We start from the raw sequence: 23,615 nt of genomic DNA, 5'->3' as shown, positions 1-23,615 counted from the left end.
CAATAGTAGGATATAATCCTAAATAAGTATTCCACACACAAAACTCTCCAACATCACCTTGATTTTATTCTGTGGCTACTCAAGAAAGAATATTTATTAATATATTACTAGTACAAAGACAACAAGCAAACTGATAAAATTAATGGCAAGTGGACTGGCACTGGAAGCGTGAACAGTGTAATTAATTAATCAAAACACTTTTAACACTATTAGAGGATATTATAGGAATAAATAAAAAAGACAAGCCATTATGATTTTCAAAAGTATGCAGTAACAGTTTTGTATATCCTAGATTTACACCAAAGCCACCACAGAAGTAATAACTAGCTGACATCTATTATGATGACTGAATAATTCTGCATCATATTGAGATCCAAGGAAACACTCACCTGTAATAGGACAAGCTACTTTGAAAGTTTTAGATTGCAAAGCCCGAACCTTGGATGGACAAACAGACAACGAATCTGTCTATCCAGATCGTACTTCAAAATCATTGTCAACTATGTGGACACATATTGAAAGCATCCCAGGTGGGCAGTCACAGCAATTCTGCTTTAACAATAGGTTTCATTAGCAACACAGAGCTGCACTGCAAACCACTTAGCAGACAGAGGGAGTGCACACAGCCCTAGTTCAAAAGGAACATAATGTGTCATGACTTAATAGTGTTTGATTTCTCCCTAGTGTTTCTTAAGGCTAGAGAGTTGACCTTCTTCCTCCCCTGGCACTTGACTATTGACATCTCAATGTTCTTTCTTGATTAACCAAACCTCATCCTCCACTTCATTCCTTAAACTAGGTTTTTCAAAGAGCGCTATTGTTGCTTACAAGAAAAAAAAAGAGGAAAAAAAAAAAGAATTGGACAAGACAGCTACATAGAACATTTAGTAAGATAGGGGACTAAAATCCCATACCAGGCTTGGCAGCTGTGATAATGATGTATAATTTAATTGAAGCTCAGTTGTGATCCTCAATAGGACTTCAGACCTTTTCCCATGTTTATGTATTATTCAGGCTAATGGCAACCCTGAAATAGAAAAAGCTTCTTATCTCTTAAAACTTTTATTGCAGTGAGTTCCAAATGCACAATGCTGAGTGCTGTTCTGCATGCTTTAATGCAAATTGAAAGGATGCTGTTTTCAGCCCATTTTAGCGTCACTGTCTTGGCAAAAAGATAGACATGACTGGATGCCTTAGAAACCAGGGATGCAATGGCTTGCAGGAGAAATTTAAAGTTTTGAGTTATTTTTGAACTTAGAATGTCTTATCCCTGTCTAGTCATTATTTGTTTTTACTTTTTCTCACTACAAGTTAATAGAAAAAACATAAATCCCATTAGACAAGACAAAAATCCATAGCAATCAATACAAATGGCATACCCTTGCAATTCGAACAAGTTAACTGACAGTTCCCACTACACCTTTAATATTGTTATAAAAGCCTGGACCTATACGGTTTCTGAAAACTAACAGGACAATTTAGTAAAAGATGACAAGCTGCTTATTAGCATTTGTGTGGATTGGTGCAAATTCATCCTGCAAAATAAGCAGCAAAAATGTCCATTTTTTAGTTGGTTTTCACTCTGTGTACAAGTTACATGTACAGGGGAATAGAGGAATAAATCAGGAACATTCATTCTAAGTTTTTGCTTCTAGACATTGTTTATCCCATAACACTAAATAGGAACCAAAACCCACATTATACACATGCACACACCAACATAAAAAATAAATATAACAAAATCACATAGCCAAAAATCAAAATGTTTGTGGAAGATGGCGGTCACAGAATGTCAGTCAAGTATCCTTCAACTTGTTTTTCCTTCTAAACGCACAGGGAAATTTCACACTGTGGTGACAGTCCATGGCTTTTTCTGCAATCTGTGGATCACATAGACCATTTTGTGATCTTTCTCGGTCTGCAAACCACCACATACGTACCGTGAAACACATCAGTCATTGCTGTATTTCTGCTGAAGTGAGTATAAACAAACACATTTAGAGCTAGCAACTGCCCTTGCCATGAATCAAAAATGTGTACTGCTAAACTGATTTAAGCTCTCAAACTACATTATCTGTAAAATGAAATTACCATGTTCATTTTTTGGAAAGGGAATTGAAAAGACCAATACAGATCAAGTAAATTTGCAAGCATAATACATTATATTATCCTGTGTTCTCAACACATCTCACTTATTCTACATGAGCTGTACTTTTTAGAGCACATGCAAGCTTTCTTAATATAGTTTTTGTTTAAACTAGGCTGTCAGCAACTTTATGGCCCAGCGCTAAACATCAGAGAATATATAAAAGACAATTAATCTTCTGTAATTTTAAGGGTACAAAAACTCTTACTGATTACTGCGTTCTTTTCAGATTAAAGAGCAATAATATACCATCAAAGGCCACCAGAAAAGGAAACCAGGCAAGATACTGAACCATATTTTCCAAAGAATACAAATTAAGCAAAGTATGCTGACAAGAACAAAAATGTGCCATGCTTTCTTTGTGGTCCATAAAACTGCATCTCTATAGGAATAATTCAAGGTAACATTGGTAAATAGTAATAGTTTTCTTTGTAAATACAGCAAAACTATTATACAGGTATTTTAGCTGCTTGAAATTAATTAAGAACTCTGACATATGTCTTCTGTAGATAACTGTTTGCAAAGGTCCTTTCAAAATGAGGAAACAATTCCCAAATGAAAGAAACTGTACACTAAATGAGAGAAACTAAACACCACATCATATGAAATTGGGAGAAGGAGAAGATGAGGGACAGCATAAGCAACACGCAAATTTAAAAATGATGGTCACTGGGGCACAGGACTTGCAATGCAGAACAGTCTCTTAAGACAGCTCAAGGAGTAAAATTCTACTAATTTGTATTTTGAAATATGACCTAAGCCAGACTGCTGTGGAAAAAGTAAAATGAGACCATGTTAAACAGGGAATATTTTCTCCTCTCAACAAGAAAAACTATGCATTACCAAACTCATTTAAAAAAAAAAAAAGAAATGAAGACAGTAAATGCCCTCTTAAAAAAATAAAGAAATTAAAATTAAATTCTCTGCTAATATTATTCAAACAAACTTTTTTCTCAGAGTACAAAAATTGTACTTTTGTCCTGGTATACTGTAGCAAGTTTCTGTCTTCATATACTGTGATAGAAGGCTCCAGGAGCAACTTTAGAAGTTAACTTTGTAACTCCATTGTTCAACTCCCACAGTGCTGCTCTTTAAAAGAAGAAAATGGATATTTTTCCCCTCAAAACAGTTTTTTTCTAAAAAGCTGTAGGGCTTTTTATGTATTTGTATTAGTTTCAAAATAGTTTTTGAAACCTTATTACCAAAACTTTGGACGACAAAAGCATGGTTATTAAATTCTTCTGCTTTATCATCTTTGTTTTTCTTTCCATTGAAAAGACAGAATTAAAGAGCATCAAAGAATCAATTAAACTAGATTGGTTTCATTATTTTTCTTTTTTCCTCCCATTTCCTTTTTGTTGCACTTCAACATTCAAAACTAGGAGAAGTTTTTAAAGTTCCAACTTAAGAAAAAAGGAAATAAAATTTCTGCAAAGCACAGAGCTATTCTTTTTTCCATTCTGACTAACAACAGCAAGGACTTCATTGACATTTAGAGACTGTAACATTCTATCCATGGAGAAAATAACAATTGAAAATGAAAAAACTGACTATTGTCCAAATTTTTAATGAACTCTGCCATTCAGCATGCTTTGTAACCTTAAAATTATTTTAAGTATGCATTCATTCTTTTTTTATTAAACATGTAATGCTAATCTAAATTTTATGATACCTTTGAAATGACTTTACACATAAATTGAAAACTATTGAATTAAGTGATTCTTGACACTGGAGCAGACAGTATTTCATTAAAACATGTTCTGGCCTAGGATATGAATTCATATGAATTCCATGGATAATTGAATGGACAGATAACAATAGCTCATTTAGACCCATACTAGAAGGATGGACAGTAAATAGGGACTGAAGACAAATCTTTAAGCTTTACCAAAATCTTCAGCAACACAAAACTCCCCTAACTAGCAGTAACTACTTTAAAGCAGTGAGAACTGCAAGGCGGTCAGAATTTTTCCTCTTTCTTCATCAGCCTCACAATTTTTCCATGCTCTCATCTTCAGATCAGTCTTTTTCCAGCCACCTAGATCTGTTATGAGACAAGCATTACCTGGAGAGAACTGTCATGATTAATTATCAGATAGCTATTACAGGTATTACGGGTAAGACTCAGAAGCAGATTCTCCTCTCATTTAAACAACTGGCATATTTCCATAAATTTCAGTGGAAATACTCCTGACTATAGCAAGTATAAGTAAGATAAGTATGCTCCAGTTACTACCATCAGGTGCACCCATATATATACAGGCATACCTCGTTTTATTGCGCTTTGCTTTATTGCACTTCGCAGATATTGCATTTTATAAATTGAAGGTTTGTATCAACTCTGAGTTGAGCAAGTCTGTCGGCACCATTTTTCCAACAGCATGTGCTCACTTTGTGTCTCTGTGTCACATTTTGGTAATCCTCGCAATATTTCAATCTTTTCATTATTATCATATCTGTTATGGTGATCTGTGATCAGTGATCTTTGATATTACTATTGTAATTGTTTTGGAGTGCCACAACCCTTGCGCATAGAAGACGGCGAACTTAATCAATAAATGTTGTATGTGTTCTGACTGCTCCACGGACCATCCATTCCCCCATCTCTCTCCCTCTCCTCAGGCCTCCCTGTTCCCTGAAACACAATGATATTGAAATTAGGGCAATTAATAACCCTACAATGGCCTCTAAGTGCTCAAGTGAAAGGAAGAGTCGCACGCATCTCACTTTAAATCAAAAGCTAGAAATGATGAACTTTAGAGAGGAAGGCACGTCGAAAGCCGAGAGAGACTGAAAGCTTGGGCTCTTGCGCCAAACAGTTAGCCAAGTTGTGGATGCAAAGGAAAAGGTCTGGAAGGAAATTCAAAGTGCTACTCCAGTGAATGCATGAATGATAAGAAAGTGAAACAGCCTTAGTACTGATAGGGAGAAAGTTTTAGTGGTCTGGATAGAAGATCAAACCAGCCACAGCAGTCACTTAAGCCAAAGACTCATCCAGAGCAAGGCCCGAACTCTCTTCAATTCTACGAAGGCTGAGAGAGGTGAGGAAGCTGCCGAAGAAAAGTCTGAAGCTAGCAGAAGCTGGTTCATGAGGTTTCAGGAACAAAGTCGTCTCCATAACCTAAAAGTGCAAGGTGAAGCAGCAAGTGCTGATGTAGAAGCTGCAGCAAGTTATCCAGAAGATCTAGCTAAGAGAACGGATGAAGGTGGCTACGCTAAACAACAGATTTTCAGTGTAGACAAAACAGCCTTCTATTGGAAGAAGATGCCATCTGGGGCTTTCATAGCTAGAGAGGAGAAGTCAATGCCTGGCTTCAAAGCTTCAAAGGACAGGCTGACTCTCTTGTTAGGGGCTAATGCAGCTGGTGACATCAAGTTGAAGCCAATGCTCATTTACCATTCCAAAAATCCTCGGGTTCTGAAGAATTATGCTAAATCTACTCTGCCTGGGCTCTATAAATGGAACAACAAAGCCTAGATGACTGCACATCCGTTTACAACATGGTTTACTGAATATTTTAAGCCCACTGTTGAGACCTACTGCTCAGAAAAAAAGATTCCTTTCAAAATAGTACTGCTCACTGACAATGCACCTGGTCACCCAAGAGCTCTGATGGAGATGTACAACGAGATTCATGTTGTTTTCATGCCTGCTAACACAAGATCCATTCTGCAGCCCATGGACCAAGGAATAATTTTGACTTTCTAGTCTTATTATTTAAGAAATACATTTTGTAAGGCTATAGCTGCCATAGATAGTGATTCCTGCGATGAATCTGGGCACAGTAAATTGAAAACCTTCGGGAAAGGATTCGCCATTCTAGATGCCATTAAAAACATTCGTTATTCATGGGAGGAGGTCAAAATATCAACATTCACAGGAGTTTGGAAGAAGTTGATTCCAACCCTCATGGACGACTTTGAGGGGTTCAAGACTTCAGTGGAGGAAGTAACTGCAGATGTGGTGGAAATAGCAAGAGAACTAGAATTAGAAGCAGAGCCTGAAGATGTGACTGAATTGCTGCGATCTCATGATAAAGCTTGAACAGATGAGGAGTTGCTTCTTATGGATGAGCAAAGACAGTGGTTTCTTGAGATGGAATCTATTCCTGGTGAAGATGCTGTGAACATTGCTGAAATAACAACACGGGATTTAGAATATGACATAAACTTAGTTGATAAAGCAGCAGCAGGGTTTGAGAGGACTGACTCCAATTTTGAAAGAAGTTCTGTTGTGGGTAAAATGCTATCAAACGGCATTGCATCCTACAGAGAAATCCTTTGTGAAAGGAAGAGTCAATCTATGTAGCAAACTTCATTGCTGTCTTGTTTTAAGAAATTGTCACAGCCACCCCATCCTTCAACAGCCACTACCCTGATCAGTCAGCAGCCATCAACATCGAGGCAAGACCCTCCATCCGCAAAAAGATTACAACTCACTGAAGGCTCAGATGATGGTTAGCCTTTTTAAGCAATAAAGTATTTTTTAATTAAGGTATGTACATTATTTTTTAGACATAATGCTATTTCACACTTAATAGAGTACAGTATAGTGTAAGCATAACTTTTATATGCACTGGGAAACCAAAAAATTCATGTGACTCACTTTGTTGTCGTGGTCTGGAACCAAAACTGCAATATCTCTGAAGTATGCCTGTATTACAACACAGCAGTTCTTCTCAAACAAGTACAAAAAATAGGGCTTTCTTGTATTTGCAGAAGACACTTAATGAGGGGCATTCCCCAAGGGCTATAATCCAGATAGTATGCTAATTTTTAAATAGGAAGTGGCAGACTTGGTATCCCAACCATTTGCCAGAAGGAATACTGAATGCAATGACCAAAGAATGAGCTCTCCCTGCCTCTTTTCAGGTTATAAAAGAAATTCAGAACCGTATCCATGGTTTCTCAAAGAAAGTACTAAATACAGTAAATATGACAATGGCAAGCAAGTTTCCAACATGTCAGTAAGGTTTAAAAATATAAATGAAACAAGCTTTTTTAAAGCATTCAACCTAAAACTTGTTCACTGTCTTTATCTGGATGCATCTGACATGAACATCTACTCATTCATTCTTGCAATACCTTTCTCTGAATGTTTTAAGGACCCTTCACCTTCACGGGAGAAGATACTGAGTAACATACTTTCATGCACTAACGCAACATGAAGGCTCTTGAATTTTCCATAATTGAGCAAACTAAACTTCTTCAATCCCACTCAAAAGCATTTTCTCCAGTTTTCAGAATAATTTTGTGGCCTTTTTCATTGTCTCCAATTTTTCTGTATCAAAAACCATACTCTCTTCCATTTCTTCTCTCAATAATGCCATTTGTAGGGAACAAATCATTTTTACTCCTGTTTACAGAGCTAAAAACCACCGTTGCCTGTTTTTCCACTATCACTACAATGTACCAATAGTAAGGTTAAATTACCAAGCCAGAGGTAGCAGCCTCTGGCAGTATGGTAAGCCTATGATATTCTATCTCTAAATTTTCAAAAATGATCAAATAAACTTTTAAAGAACACACAGAATCTAACTGGTGGAAAGTTAATCATTAACTAAAGCAATATAAAGTGTTAACGTGAGCATTATGGTTTGCCCTCATCCAGCATGCTGCATGGGAAAGATAGCAAAGAACAACAATTTGTTATTCCTTTGTGCCACTGTAACCATAACCATACTTGGAACTGTACCAGGAATTGTACCAGTAAAGTCTCATCATAAATTACACTAGCACAGAAACTGCACACATGCCCAAGCCTTAAAGGAAATCAGGATGCTGAAAAGACAGTTGGTATTCAGAGGACATGGGCGCCTAAAAGAGAAAGGAGCTATATACTTCATTCATACCAAGGACTTCATTTTATGAAGGCTGAGAATCCTTATCTCTGGCAGCTTCTTCAGAGAGATCAGCATCTCTGAAAGCAAAACAGAGGACTGAATTTTGTGTCTCTGCTGTTTTTTCTGCTGCTTGAGTTTCCTCATACCTCAATTAAAAAAAAAAAAGTTTAGAAGGACAACCTTAGAAAAAAGGAAAACGTTTTTGATGTTTCTGAAGTACCGGGATTCAATTCTCTATGAAATATTCATATGCAACCATGAATTTGTTTTAATATTCAGATAGCTTAAGAGGTTGAAAGTTTCAAAACTGGTAGAATGAAGTCAGTTGTAGGGTGAAAGCTAACAAGACACAATTTAGTTGAGAACACAAGTTTATTATTCAGGTATAAATGACTGAAAATGTGATTTCTATCAGAGGTGCTGCCATTACTGAAGAGCAGCCCTAAAATACCAAAAACATTTCATTATTGGCAATTTGAGTAATATTTTTGAAAACTAAATTATCTCTACAAAGATTCCCCCCTGCCTCTGATCTTGAAGGTACTAAAAAAAGAAGTTTTCATGAGGGTATTTAGTAATGGCTCTTGAAAGAGGTAATGTACTCTAAGTACTCTTCAGATCATGCTTTGAAGCCAAAAATCAATAGTGTTTAACTGATGAACATCATTGTCTTTCAAAATCTCTAGAAAGGGAAAGCCAAAACAACAACTTCTCAGTCACTCTTATGTGTGTTTAAGCTTTTTGAATCTCTGATCTGTGCTCTTTCAACATGTAACAGACAATTTACACAAGTACATTTTGCTGGTAGACCTAATTAAGAGAGTTTGCTTTTGCTTGCTAATTTTCTAATTCCAGTGATACTTCAAAGTGGTTCTAAAATTATTTTTAAGAAAAATAAATGTAAATAACCAATGGGAGGGGGAGGGGGTAGTATGCCCAATATTTATATATTCCTTCTGTTTTACAATAATTTTTATGAACATACTTTTTAATCTGATAGCAAACTTTTCAAGCAAGGCTCAGAGTACGGGATGTGGACATAGGACTCAAAGGAAGGGGCTACTTTATTGAATCATTTTTTGTGGATAAACTGAACAAACCACACTTCAAACCCAAGGGGTTGCTTCCATGTGGAAAGTCCTTCCAGACCTGCAGGCTGAAGTTATATATCAGCTTGAGTTAGCCTTGATGCCATGATGCCATGATGGCATCCTCTTCCTTTCCCTTGTTGCTTTAGCGCCCTTGTGCACTAGTTTCTAAGTGACCTGAGAGTGTGTGAGTTAAGTAATCCCATCAGCTAGATGAATACTATCCACTTTTTTACATGGCTAATTTTTGGCTGGATCAGCTCCCTAGTCCTGGTCTCAGCAGAGGCACACAAGCACTAGCACTGGTACAGGAGGCGGAGGGGGACCCTGTGGCCAGGCGTAGCAGAGCACGAAGGAAACTGTGGAAACCAGTCTCAGACCAACTTCATCTGCAATAGGACAGCAGGCCCTTCTCCCTGATGGTTGGAAACACTCTTCTAACTTCTGGCTACATTTATACATTACTATTTGTTTTTATGCCCAACACTGACCTGTTCTAAAATAACATCTTCCCATTATTTGCTCCCTCATGACTGGAATAACAATTATTTTCCTGCCCAACCTTCTGGCTGGGAGGAACTCTCCTAAACTCTATTTTCCATTCCCCTGGTCACTGTCATCTCCAGCTGTATGACTTTGAACACAGGTTACCAGATTTCTATATTTTATGTCAAATGTCCTCAAAGAGACGAAAAATTGATAACTGTCAGATGCTCCGAGAAAATGCGTACAGGGAATTTCACATAGCAGCAGAGTCCTTTTAAATTCAGATTCCACTCTGAAGAAGAAGGTGCCAAAGAAGGTGCAAAACTGTGCTTGCTACCATGGGATAGGGGCTAAATCTAGACTCTAAAGCAAACTGAAGACTGAATAAAAACCAGTTCATTTCACAGTCATTCAATATCCAAATAAATACTCTGTTTCCTTTTAAGTATATTCAAACTAAAACTACTACAAACCTCTTCAGTATGTGAAGTCACACAGTGTGTAGTCATACACTCTACAGTTTATGTGCAGTCAGACTGAAACCACAGATACAAATTTATAGTCCTTAGTTTCTAAAATTAAGTTTTTATAGATCTTTTATTTAGGCAACTATGGTAAAATCATCTCTTCAAATATATTAATTTTCGCTACTACTTAAAATCAGCTTGCTTTTATAAAATGAAGGAAATTAATTTTAGGACTCAGAGTTTGAAACTTTTGGTCACATTTTGTAAGCTTTTCCAATGTACTAGAGCATAATAGTTTCATATCTCATGATTTAAGAAATACCATTCATCTTACAAAAAGTTAATGTATCCAAAAGGGATTCAGGTAGTTTATCCTTGAAATTCCATAAAATCAATTACTTAAATTAGATAAATTCTAAACTATGTGCTACCTCAAAATTATATAAATTACACAGTGAATCATATGAACACAATCGATTATGCATTCCAAGTTTTGTAACTCACAGCCATCACATCAGAGACTCCACCTCATCACGGCCAACCAGATCCCTCATGCCTCACAACAACTCACAGTGAAGCACATGTTATCTGGGTCCACATAAACTGTTTGGCTCACCGCATCCTCTTCACTTTCCCCTCTTCAGAGATCCCACTTCCTACCCTACCTGCAGTGACGGGAGCATCACTGTATTCCTCTTCACCCCACAGCCATGAGGCAGATGAAAACAGCTTCCCCATGGTGAAAAAAATCTTCATGAGTTTCCCCACAGGGGAACTGAATAGTACTGCTGAGGGGCCACCAAGAAGAGATCTAAATGTTTATAAAAATTCACTGTATCCTTGATGTACTGGACTTTATGATCATGCAGAGACTGCATTATAAAGGCAGCAAACCTTAAGGCCCTGCTTTCACCAAACTCAGTGGAACTGTATGTATGCTCTGTGAAGTTGTTGTTCTGTATGCATAATCACTATTTATCTGAGATTTCTGGCTATCCAGAGCTACCAGGCACCTACCTAGCAGTAGTCCAGTAGCATACCTCCAACTCTAATGCTGTAGCTAGTACTCTAATAATCTAATAGTTTGCCTCCAAATTTGGAAGGTCTGTATGGAAGAGGAAATCAGTTTACAGAAATTTTCTTTTATAAGCTAATCTTTGAATTATGCGTTAAAAAACATTTAAATCAGTATTGATAGATTACAGTCCTCCTAAATAATGTATATGCTGATCAATCTGCAAAGGGGCTGAAAGAATCTCACGTCAGCACAAGCACCTACCTTTGGATCACCTGCACCAATAATGCTTGTCGAGCGACACTACTAGATTTCTCACACAGGCATCTTTTGTCATAAACGTGCCCTTGAACTGAAATGAGAGCTGAAATATAAGACTAGATCACTTGTATGATAAACATTAGATCAGTCATGAAGGAGAATATTACTTCATTTCCATGTAGACAAAAAGGGCAGGCACCTTCATCATATAGTTCTGTAGAGCACTGCACTGTGGTTGCATTTTATTTTTATTTTTCCTATTTGGTCATAAGTAAACCCACTTATGCTTTAAGTCTAAAAATGATGACGCCCAAGGAAGACCTTAACTCACAACCCTTTCAGGAAAGGCCATACTTAATTTACATGTACCAGCCACAGTCCCAGTCCCTTCCCTCTGAAGTCCTTTCATCTTTGGTTCTTTCCCCAGACTCCCAAGGCCTTTTCTTCCTGTGGGACACGGTGATGGCACTGAGGGCACACTGTTCTAAAGATGGGGCCTCCTGCTGTCACACACGGAGCGTCTCTCTGGGCTCTCTCCCTGCAGTTTGTCCCCCCTTGGAGACTGTCCAACCAGCAGCCTTCTGTCCTGGACAGGGGCTCACCCGCCTGATGGACCCGATCCTCTTATAAAAGCCACCGGGTAAAAGATCAGGCTGGAATCCACTTCTTAACAACGCCTGGCACAGGACAGCCACCCCCAAACTCTTCATTCAGCTGAATGTGCAACTTGTTTCCCAAAGAGTAAAGGGTTCATGTCTGCCAATAGTTGTGATTTTCCTAATGTTCTTGCTCTTCTGTGAACTCTTTCTGTCACGGAGCTTTCAAGCGGAGCTGTAAAATACATTGATGTTTATCAGAAGATAAGCACCATGCACAATTTTCTTTTCTCTGCACATTATGCTGTTTCCAGCTGAAGTAATATCCAATGACTGTCCACAGTGGTTTCTGTGGATGGGCGCTAACTTGTCCTTGTGAACTCCTGAACAACACTGAGGTCTCAACAGTAATGGGCCCTGTGGCAACAGCTAAGAAAATCATGTTCCTCAGCCCCATTCACTTTTGTATATGGTGCTTATCAGATGTGACACAGCACTCACAGATGCAGGGGACATTTGATATTGCCAGAAGATCAGTAAAATGTGAATCACTGCCATTTTGCAAAACAATTTTCCCCAGTCAGGGTTTACTATTACTGTGCTGTTAGTACGAATGAAGTGTTGGGAAGGTTCCCAAAGATGACACAAATGGCCAGCTTGATTTGAACTTTCCAAATTTTCCCAGATACCATTGAAAAGCCATGAAGCACATCCATGTGCACAGAAATAAGTGACTGTAGAAGTTCAAAACTTAAATAATTCTTTTCCTATAATGTGTGGTAGAGTGAAAACACTGTGAAAATGAATTCAGGAGGGGATAGGTATTAGTAATGCTTGAAATCTGCTTTCCAATTTAAGGTAAACTCTAGAGTACTTAATCTTCTTTTCCCAGTTTTTTGTTCTCCATATTATAAATCCTTCTTAAAAACTTGAACCATGGTGTGTTATTTTGGCTCAAAAGGAAAAAGAAATCCAGGTTATTGGTACTTTCAGGTATTACTTTTAGACTCCACTTTATCTTGAACGTTAGTTTATAAATCCCAGTGCACCAGAGTTTAAAATACTTTAAAACACTGCATTCCAATGAATTATTCTGAAAGATTTTCTAGAGTACAGACTTAAAAACAGCTAGAATATAAAATATTTTCCTTATACCTCTCCAGACTCACATACAGGACTAATTTTGCTTCCTGATATTGCAACTAAATCAGGAAATAATTTCTACCCCTAATAACATTTCTTTTAATAGCATTCAGGTGGCCAAAATTCACCTTTTTTTTTTTTTACTCAAATTTCAAATTTGAGTAAATTCCAGAGAGAAATATACTGAATAGAGTTATTTTTCTCATGAATAATACACACAGCACTACACAGCAATTCCACAGACTTGTAACTTCAGTGAAGGTGCTTTTTTAGAGCAGACTAGAAGAATTTCCAGATTCACTCGCCTGGCCTTAAACTGATCACGAAGATGGTCTATGCAGGCACAGAAGACCAACGCTTTCCAAAGACGTCTATCCTTTGCAGCATTACTATTTATTTTCCAGAAGCATATGTCAAGCATCACTTTTTCCCTCTGAGCAGTAGAGCTGGAAGTTATTAAGCAGGTGCCCAACTCTCCTGAGTCTCTTGAAAAATCTCTGTTTTCATTTTGGGATGGACTTTCCAGTATGTCCCAGTGGAGAAGTTTGTACATAGAAATTTCACCAAGCAGCACCAAGAATTTCATGTGTACACCAAAGAAAAAACTCTCATTAATACATAAGCAGAAGCTGATGATTAATATTTAATAAAAGGGGAGGTGCATAGGTTTTGGAGGTCAAAAATGGTAAGACTATGTAGACCCTAGAATACACTGACTCCGAGATCACAAATATAAACCTTCACTGAAAAGTATATATCATTTTGAAGTCACACAAGTCTAGCAGTAACATCCGTGTTCAAAAAATTACTGTACAGCAGATATGCCTGGTTTTCGGCTGATTTCAAGAGCCGTTAGTAAACAAGACAAATTGTTTCTTAGTCTCCTTGAAAGAGTTACCTTCTTTATTTTTTGTTTCAGCTGCAAAGAACAGTTCTAAGAAAAGCAAAACCTCAAATTAGGCTGTTATTTTCTGTAGTCAGATTCAGGGGTTATTTCCTATCCATGATAAATTCTTCAGCAGAATGCTTTGCCTCTGTCAGACAGCAAGTAAGAGACTGAAGCAATACACCCCTCATTTACCAGATTTAATTGAAAATGGGAGAAAGGAGAAAAAAGTTAACAGTGTTTTTGAAATCCCAAGAACTTGACAGTGATATATATTCCTACCTCACATGCCTCTGAGAAGAGGTCGTTCTGCCTAGAGTAAATAACAGCTTGCAATTTGCAAGGATACCCGGTAGCAGCACGGTGAGATACATGTGTTAATGTGATTTGCAGGACCAGGAAATAATTTGCAGACATACTGTGCTGCATTAACAGTCCAGGTTAAGTGTGTGCTGCAACTTTTCCCTTGAAGGTACAGTAGGTGGAAGATTTGTGATGTCTTTAAAGGCAACAAAAGGAAATGTAGAGGGGGAAGGGAGGAGTCTCCTGCTGAGATGTTGTGATAAATTATTAAAACTTCTTTTTAATGTTGATGGTACTCTTTAACCTCAGATCACAATACTGACAGCAGAAGAAAACGGAAAGTGCTATTAAAGCTGTGATAAACACACCATGCTGTGGCAATACTTGTAAGAAAAAAAGAAAAAACCCTGGGGTGCGTCCAATCAGTAATATCAAGAAACAACCAGGGAAAACATATAAAATATCTACAATCCACCCCTCAGTCCAAATATTTATGAGATACCATTTATGCTCACTGACCTATTTGATTATGAGACCTCAATAACCTGTGTTTTCCATAAACAAATGTCGTGCAAGGAAGCAAAACAAAGTGAACTTTACCAAAAGGCACATTTAGTGAACTGTTCACAGCATATATAGGGTAAATCTCCTCAGCACTTTCTAACAGAAGAGGAAAATGGATTGCTTCCTTCAAAAATCATAAGTGTTTTCTCAGCACAGCATTTTTTTTTTTGATAAACTTAATGCAATTTATCTTTATTAACACATCAACACTGATACAGTCAGTCAGCCAATTAGTGCTGCTGGCAGCGCATTTCACAACATTCGTGTACTCTAAAAAAAGTCTGTCTAGTCATTTTTACCATATATACTAACAATTCTGCACTCAAAATAGGCTGCTTGCCCTCTTTCTTTTTCCCCCTCCTTTTCAAACACTGTAGCCCCCTATCATGGGGGTAGCATTTCTTGCCATAACCACAAACATCTGGCCCAGGAGGTCTCCATAATGAAAAGAATAATCTAAATCTTCATAGCCCAAAAAAATCCACCAGTTTCTAAATGACCAGTATGTTTGTATAAAGGCCTTAAATGTTATTCTGATATTAATAAAATGCAGAAGTAAAATTCCCGCAAGAAATATATGCCTGCCAGAGACAGCCAAACTAACAAGCAAACAAATTAAACTCTATGCTCTCTTTTCAGTATCCTATTTTCGGGTCCACATGGTAACCTGAAACCTTAGTCATTCAAAACAGCATAGGTATGCACCTTAGATCACCATTAACACAGCTTTTTAGAATCTTACCCAGACATTCGTTATAAAACTTTTTCTTTCCACTTACCCCCCTTCCAGTGTTTGCCTTTGGTCCTACTAAGCTTGCTCAGGGATGGTCCAGAGAAGAGCAACATCAAAATGAAAAGAAGTTCAAGCACAGTGATTTTTCCCCGTCTCACTGATGATAACATTTCCACAAGTTATTTTCAAAAAAAAATCTTACATCTTCTCCCCCACTTTCTGCATACCCTCTTTGCTTAGGGAGGAGTCATTAATCATTGAAAAATCAGAGCAAGGACTTGCTTTGCTATCCTTAGATGCTGAAGTAATATCTCAATGATGTAGTCCTGAGGAAAGCCACATTTCTCACTGATCCAGTTTCTCCCACACAACATGCAGCCAGCACTGCTGCTACTATAGTAGCTATAAAATAATTTCTGCTCCTCACTTTGGTTTCTGTGGGAATATATTCCTCAGCTTGCAGCGTGAGCTTGATTGAAAATGATAAAAACAGTAATGCCTGTGTCCAGCAGAAAAGAGAAAAGATGTCAGGACTGTGAAAAAAAGATGAGAAGCAGTTGTACTGACAGCTTTAAGCCTGACTGTCTGATCCTAATAGCCGTGCAACCAACCAAATTGCTCTTTTAAGAGTAATAAGGCTTCAGTGAAAGCTGGTGTCACTGCCACTTGGGTAGGTAGTGCAGGGCTCGAAAATCACCCAGGAACCTGCTAGAGATAACGACTGCCACAGTCCCAGCTCGGAGCGCAGAGTCTGAGCAGAATACAGTATGCACAGGGAGCATTTAATCTCTATTGTGTGCAGCACATTTCCTGCTTTGCACTGTACAACTGCTCAAGACTTTTGACTGCATTTTATTAATGCTTTCGTTCATACTTTAACCCAAAATGCAAGCTGCAATATACTAATTATTTACAGCATTTCTGAAGTGAACCTTGTATGGAAAACGACATGCTTTTTGCAACCCCCTGCCTTTTTTTTTTTTTTTTTAGAGTAACAAACAGGAAGAGCAAATCCTTAGCAGCAGCAATCATCTTTTCACTGCAGACAGCAGCTCTGAATTTTGTATTTTCACACTGCCTATACTTAGTATGTACAAATATATATATATATATATATATACACTGTACTTAGACTTATACCTGTACACAAAGCCTGTGGGTGGGGGGTGGGGAGAGGGAAAGGGCAAGGGCAAGGGAGAGAGGACTTTCAGAAGTACAGGTATTTTCAAAATAATAGAAACCAATCACAATTTTTCATTTAATATTTGTTGATACTACCACAGAAATAACACAGCTACCTACGTCTTTTGATGCTTGTTCATATTTAAGAATGCCAAAGCTGGATCAGTTAACACAAGACTTTCAGCACAACATTTTGGATTTTCACTAAAGGTATTCAGAGGAACATTCACAACATACAGACTGCTTGGAGAAAACAGTTTTGAGATGTCCAGTGCTTACTTAAGTATGCCCTGTAGCTTAAATTCATCTACAGTCTGGCATTGAGTTGTTTCCGTGTAGGCATTTAGTTCTTAAACCAGTGAGCCACAAATCTTGTGCTGTAGATTTATATAAATAAAAAATCAATGTCCTTAGAATGACGAAGCAACGATGGCCACAAATTCCCTGAAGTTATCACATTTTCAACCAGGGACATGATGCCCTTTCCAGTGCAACATTAAAAAGATGATATTAATAAAGCTGAAGCTTTGCTTATTTGTCTGAATAAAGAATGATATTTTGACTGGTGGAGACGATCCTGAACATCTAATATATGTACAGGGATTTTTAAAACAAACAGCACATAACATCACAAACAAGAAAATATTAGGTCTCTGCCACTACCATATCAACTGTGAAAGATCTTTTATTTTCTTTTTTAAGTTCTAAAGTATATTTATGGGTTGGTTAGAGGATATAACATTTGCATTCAGACAGAAAACAAATGCATGCTTATGTAGGGTAGTTTTTCATCCTTCTGTGCTTTAATTTTAAAAAGTTATAAGACATCTTACCAGACACTGGGTCTGATACATCAAGGCTGAAAGGCTGATGTTTATGGCTCTTAGTTCCCCCAAATTAGGTCAGTATCTACCATGCAGAGTCACTAAGCTGCTGCTTCTCATGTTAAATTTCTCCAGCAAGTCATTCTTAATTGCCTATCTCATAGCTAATAATTAAAACACCATTTCTTTTATTTCTCTCCCAACTGTTACCAAAATGAGGCAGACACCTGTGTCCATTTAGATCACCTCTGTAACACTGATCTGAAACTAGTGCCATGTTGCCATATTGAAGCATTAAAAAAAAACATGAGTTCACATCACTAGGTTTCAAACCTCATATGTCCAGCAAAAAAAATCACCTTAAAATAAAAAAAATCCTCAGGTAACACTGCGCAAATTCATGGACTTAGGAGTTTTGAATCAATAAGCAAAAACCTCCTACGTCCAAACTGTGTATGACAACCTCAGTCACGGTTCAGAAATCCTGACAGAACCATTCTCTTGCCCATCTCCCTGTAGCCTTGTATCACCTCCGCCACTCTCATCTCGTTCTTCAGTCTCTTTCTTACTTCCAAATTTTATAATCCCCTGAAAGTTTGCTGCCCTATTTCTAACTCTGCTCTGCAGTAGCCAGCTTCTGTAGGAAAGCCTGTGTCCAGTGGTGACAGGCATCTTGAAAAACCTCTCCTCGATTCCTATGTTGCAGAAGTACCAGACTTCCTCAGTACGTACACCCTGTATTTTCAACATTAATGAAAGTAGCAGCTATTGGAAGGTGTTATGGGTTTCTGCCTTCTGCCAGCCCTGACATGTGGCTCTGGCAGCCATAGCAAGAGCAGGTACCACTTCAGCATTAGCACAAGGGACGCAGCAGGAGAAGGGAAGGACCATCCGGCACAAGGGCAGAAGGGAAACCGTCATCATGGCTGTTGGTCATGGGCACGTTTGGGTCAACTAAGTGCCTAAAGATCCCCAAATAACCTCATCCACTCTACTGATAGTTTTCTGGCTTATTCTGCAAAAGGTAAGTCAATAATTCCATTTTGTATACATTAAGAGTGAGCAAACAGACCTTCAGGGAGACATAGCAAAAGTGTTGTCACTTCTAATGAAATTTAGTGGTGTTTTTAACATCCTTGTTTCTGGGTTCACAAGAATTTCAATTTTCTAGAGTTGAAATGCCTCTAGAGAAAAGATATAGTTTCATGAAAGACTATGCAAATGTTATAGGTTGAAACATCAGAAAGAAAATTAAAGGAACCCAACATTTATTTTTTCTTCAAGTACCATGATTTTTAAGTCAATATCGTGTTTTAGGGATGTAAAAGAACAGATTTGTAATTCTATTTCATGCCTGGAATTTGCAATATTGGAGACAGAAACATAAGCAGCCTCTTCTACCTTTATGTCTGTTACTGTTACAAGGAAAACTCCTATGAGAGCCACACAAGGCAAACTGATTTCATTACAGCTATGCATCCCTGACATTCAACCAGTCCTTGCCAGGATCCCTTACACCCTCCAAGGTGCTTTAAGAGAGCTTACACACACCAATCACAAGTAGGAGATGATTTAATACTTCTCAAGCACAGAAAGACTAACAAATTAAGAGAGACCAAATACTTATCTAGTTTAGCATCTATCTTCAGTACTGGTCAACTGCAGATGCTTATGGGAAAAACACAAGAATTTTATGAAAGCATTAACAGAACTTACTATTTGCACAGCCTTCCAGCTTCTGGTTATGAAAGACTTTGAGACTTCTTAGCTACAGACTGTACCACAATGAACAAGTTTGATTAGGCACAGACATACCTATACTTCCTGACCTTGTTTAATGCCTTTTTTGATTCATATATGCTTTTTCCACCCCCACAGTCCCTAGCAATGAGTTCCACAGATTTAATTACTTGTGGTCTGAAAAACGTATTGTTTGTTTTGAAACTATACTTGATAATTTTATTATGGTAATTTCGGTTTTCTGTCATGAAAAAAGTAAAATTCTTGTTCATCCTTTCCTATACTGTGGTTTTTCAACATATTCTCCCTTCAGACAGCTTATTCCAGTAAGAAAAGTCCTATACCAGTCTTTTCTCATACAGAAGATGTTCCATAGTTTTGATCATCCTTGCCGCCTTCATCTGAAGTATATCCAGTTCTACCTCAGTCTTTATGAGATGAGGTAAAAGAACTGCCTGCAGTATTACATTTATAAATGCCTAGAATATTAATACAAATAGAGGTTCTTTTTAATTAACAGAATTTTAAGATGTATACCCAGTGGAAGCATACATCAACAACCTAAGTAACAACCCACCACTGAGATACTCAGAAAACAAATGCCTAATTTAGTTTATTCTGCAGTAGTTGTAACTGGTTATCTCGTCACCCCATCCTTGCCATACTTCCTTTATTTTTACTATTCGCTATCTGGCACAAAGGACATTGGTATAAATACTTCGCTAACAAAACCTGCAAGCCTGAATAAATAGCAACAATAACTTTAGACAAGCTTAAATATCAGAGTCTCTAAACAATGTGCTCTTTTAAGGATGATCGCTTGAAGAGGTCTATGGCTCACAAAGTATAGGGGGAACAGAGAGAGGCCTTGACAGCTTGTTAACATCCTCTCTGGCCCTTTAAATTTGCTATCCAGACCCCATTTTGCTATAGTGAAGGTTATAGACTGTCATAAAGGTCTTGAGTCATTAGTAATTGCAATGGGTAACACTTGGATGAAAAACAGCATTCAGTAATAAAGACATTTTACATGTTTGTATAACCTTGCACTTTTTAGTTATAGGATTGTCTTAACATTTACAGAACCTACAGAAGAATCACAGTCCATCACTCTTCCCATTTCTAGACACTGGAAAATCAAGACAAAAATTTAAAGAGCATGCAGAAGAGATATAAATGAGTGTATAGAGAAACATGATTAAGATGTGAAGGAATGGAAAGAGAAGCTGAAATTAATGCCCCCAAGGAATTACATGTATTTTATTTTGTTCTATTTCTCTCATATTCTACCAAAAATTCCATACAGTCAGCATTTGGTAGTAAGAACAGGTCAAAGACTAAGTCAACTTTGCAATAGGAATATATAACCAATATTAAATACTAAAAGATGGAAATATCACATCGTGTATATTAGGCATGAAGAATATTTTTCCACTCTCTACCTCACCATATAAAGAGGACTAAGTTGCCATAAGCCATAATTAATTCAGTTCTTTTTAGGCATGAAAATTGTTTTGATTTTAAATACTGTTAGTTTAGGGCATCCTAAATATCTGTGAGAACCTCTTGGGGATTTCTGCTAGCCATGGACTCCAATGGAAAAATTTTTGGATACTCCTAATGCAATGCATTGACAAATAAATACACAGCCTTTTTAAATCCAAAATCTACTTTAAATTATTTACAGTTCATGTATTTTCCAAGGATTAAAAAAATGACACTTGCCCAGTGTGCAACCCACTTCCATTGCAGGTATCTTGAAAAGCCACGTATATTTCTCCTTCATAATTATCACTGAATAAGTCAAGGTCCTGACAATCACTACATTCCAGGCCCCAAATATTATGTTCATTTTGGCTTTCACTGGCAATAAATTACAGAAAAAGGGCTTTCCCTCCATCATGATTAATTAGTAGCTATGTGTTTTGTGTAAGACAACATGAAAGCTTGATTTATAGCAATATTCCAGTTTTAGTGCAGTAGAAGAAACAAATCAGTCTTCTAAACTGAGTTTTTTTCTTGTTTATTCCTATGGGCCTAAGGTCTTCCTAATATTCTGCAGATTAAACAGCGTAGAATGAAAGTCATTTCATACCTATGGATTGGGATTTATCAAAGGACTACATTTCAATATACTAAGAATGACAATAATTGACTTTTCAAATTATTCTAGTGTCTAAACTTACATTGTTTAGGTTCAAAAAGTGTACATTTGCAAGCAGTCAAGAATATCTTTAGTATTTGATAAAGTGTTACAAAACCAACTTTTCCCTTTTTCAATATTTTTAATAAAATTCACTGAAAATAATCAACTTTAATAATCTTACCCACTACTTTACACATAAAGAGTCTAAACTCTTACAGTACTGATATGTTATACTGTTATTTTGAAATTAATTTCTACATTGCATCTAACAATCTTATTGATATTTATATACATGTAAACTACATAGAGAGTAAAACAATATTATATTAAATGTATATATAACATAAAGCACATAACAAATAATATGTATTTAACAGTAATATGTATTGTTAAACAATACATATTTATTGTTTCCCAAGAGGTAGCTTTAGTAAGAAAAACACTACATAAAGTCATAAATCACAAGAAAAGGCAAAAACACCAATGAAACACTTCACGGTATCATGTACTACACAGTGAAAATAACCTTCTATGTTTTTGATGAGCCAAGAAAGAATAAAGTCAAACAATTATTGCCTTATTTACATCTCTCTTGGTTTGGTAAAAAGCCTAATATATGTGTTACTTTACTCTATCCTATTTTGTCTCACTGTAGAGAAATAGAAAGTTTATCCAAAACACAAACTATGAGATTATTTGTAGCAACAATTGGCATGCAGTACTTTTAGAAAAGGAGGGGAAAAAAGAAAACAGAAAAATTGAGGCCAAAACAATTTGCAGCTGGAAAAGCTACCAGGTTATGTTTTCACAGACCCTAAGTAGAGCAACAGCTATGCTTTGAAAATACTTGAACTATCATCCTAAAACAACTGTGTTTCTGTCAGCCTATTTCTGTTTACTGGCTATGAAGAGGAAACAGCAAAGTTGTAAAGTACCAGTTCGTGCATACGGGAATCACAGCCTGCCTACTATGACTTAAAGGCTTTAATTTGTCAATAAATAAATTTTGTTCATTGCTCATGAGGAAAAATAAGTCAGGCTCACATTTCATGTTAAATTAGATCTTTAAATCCAGGAGCCTTAAACCATTTCATGTGTTTCCCGTTTTTAGTTTTCTTTGGAATTGTCTCACACCTATTCACTCTAAACCTCACTAAGCTCAACTTTAAAGCCACAAAGTACTGCACTTCCACTCCCCCTACTTCCAATTAATTTTTGAAGCACTTCTGCATTGCAATGCCCAGCAGCCCCATTAAGAAGAATTGACTAGCATCAATCAGTCAAATATCTCTGAACGTAATCTGCAGAAATTAAACATGGAAAAGACAAGTTAAATCACAGTCTATTTTGCATCTCCATTTAATAAAGATGCTGAAAGAAAACAGTTTTTATTGGAAAATGGAATTTCATAGGATCTGGAATTTAAGATCAGAAAGAAAGGAGGTCCAAGAAATAGCAGAGATCGTTCAGGAAATACTGCTGGTGACAAGAGATACATCTGCTTTCTCTGAACTAATATTGATCCAGTACTTTTTATGTTTGGGATGTTTCCAGTGTTGCTGAAGGTGTCACATTCCAGGTGACTTGAAACAATGAAACCTTGACTAATTGCAGTTATTAAAGATATTAGCCTGTTTTTCCTTTTATGTGGTACTGAAGTTCCCCTGAGGACACATTCAAGAAAAAAAGATGCAGTAGTGATTCTATACTTTTATCTTTGGCTTCTGAAGTGCTCAAGTGAAGAATCTCATTTGTCAGCTGGGATCAAACGATTACCAGACTAGGGTGAAGTGAATCTGTAGGAAAGCAGTACAAAAATTCTGCATTGCTCATACACCTGCAGCTTTATACACTAGGGTAATTTTCTGAAGAGCCCCGAATCTGCAACCCAGCTGCAAAAGAATGAGGGTGGTTGGGCTTTGTTTGCCACAGCCATGTCCAGAGCAACACATCTACATGGCAGAAAGGAAAGTCGCAACTGTGGCACACCTGCTTCCATCTTTTGTTAACATTTTTCTGAACATAAAACAAAAACAGAGAATTGTTCTGAAACTAAACATCCGTAAGTGTCCTTCCAAAGTAGCAAGTATTATATAATCAGAATTTATCTGAAATACTAAGAGACAAACACTACACAGACTCCTGTTAAGCAAGTATGTGCTTTTGTATTTAAAATGTACCTGGGTTTAATC

The sequence above is a fragment of the Apteryx mantelli genome, chromosome 1 (genome assembly GCF_036417845.1).
Source record: "Apteryx mantelli isolate bAptMan1 chromosome 1, bAptMan1.hap1, whole genome shotgun sequence".
In the NCBI taxonomy this organism is placed as follows: Eukaryota; Metazoa; Chordata; class Aves; order Apterygiformes; family Apterygidae; genus Apteryx; species Apteryx mantelli.
The sequence above is the reverse complement of the archived record's forward strand: the minus strand, read 5'-3'. Positions refer to the sequence as shown.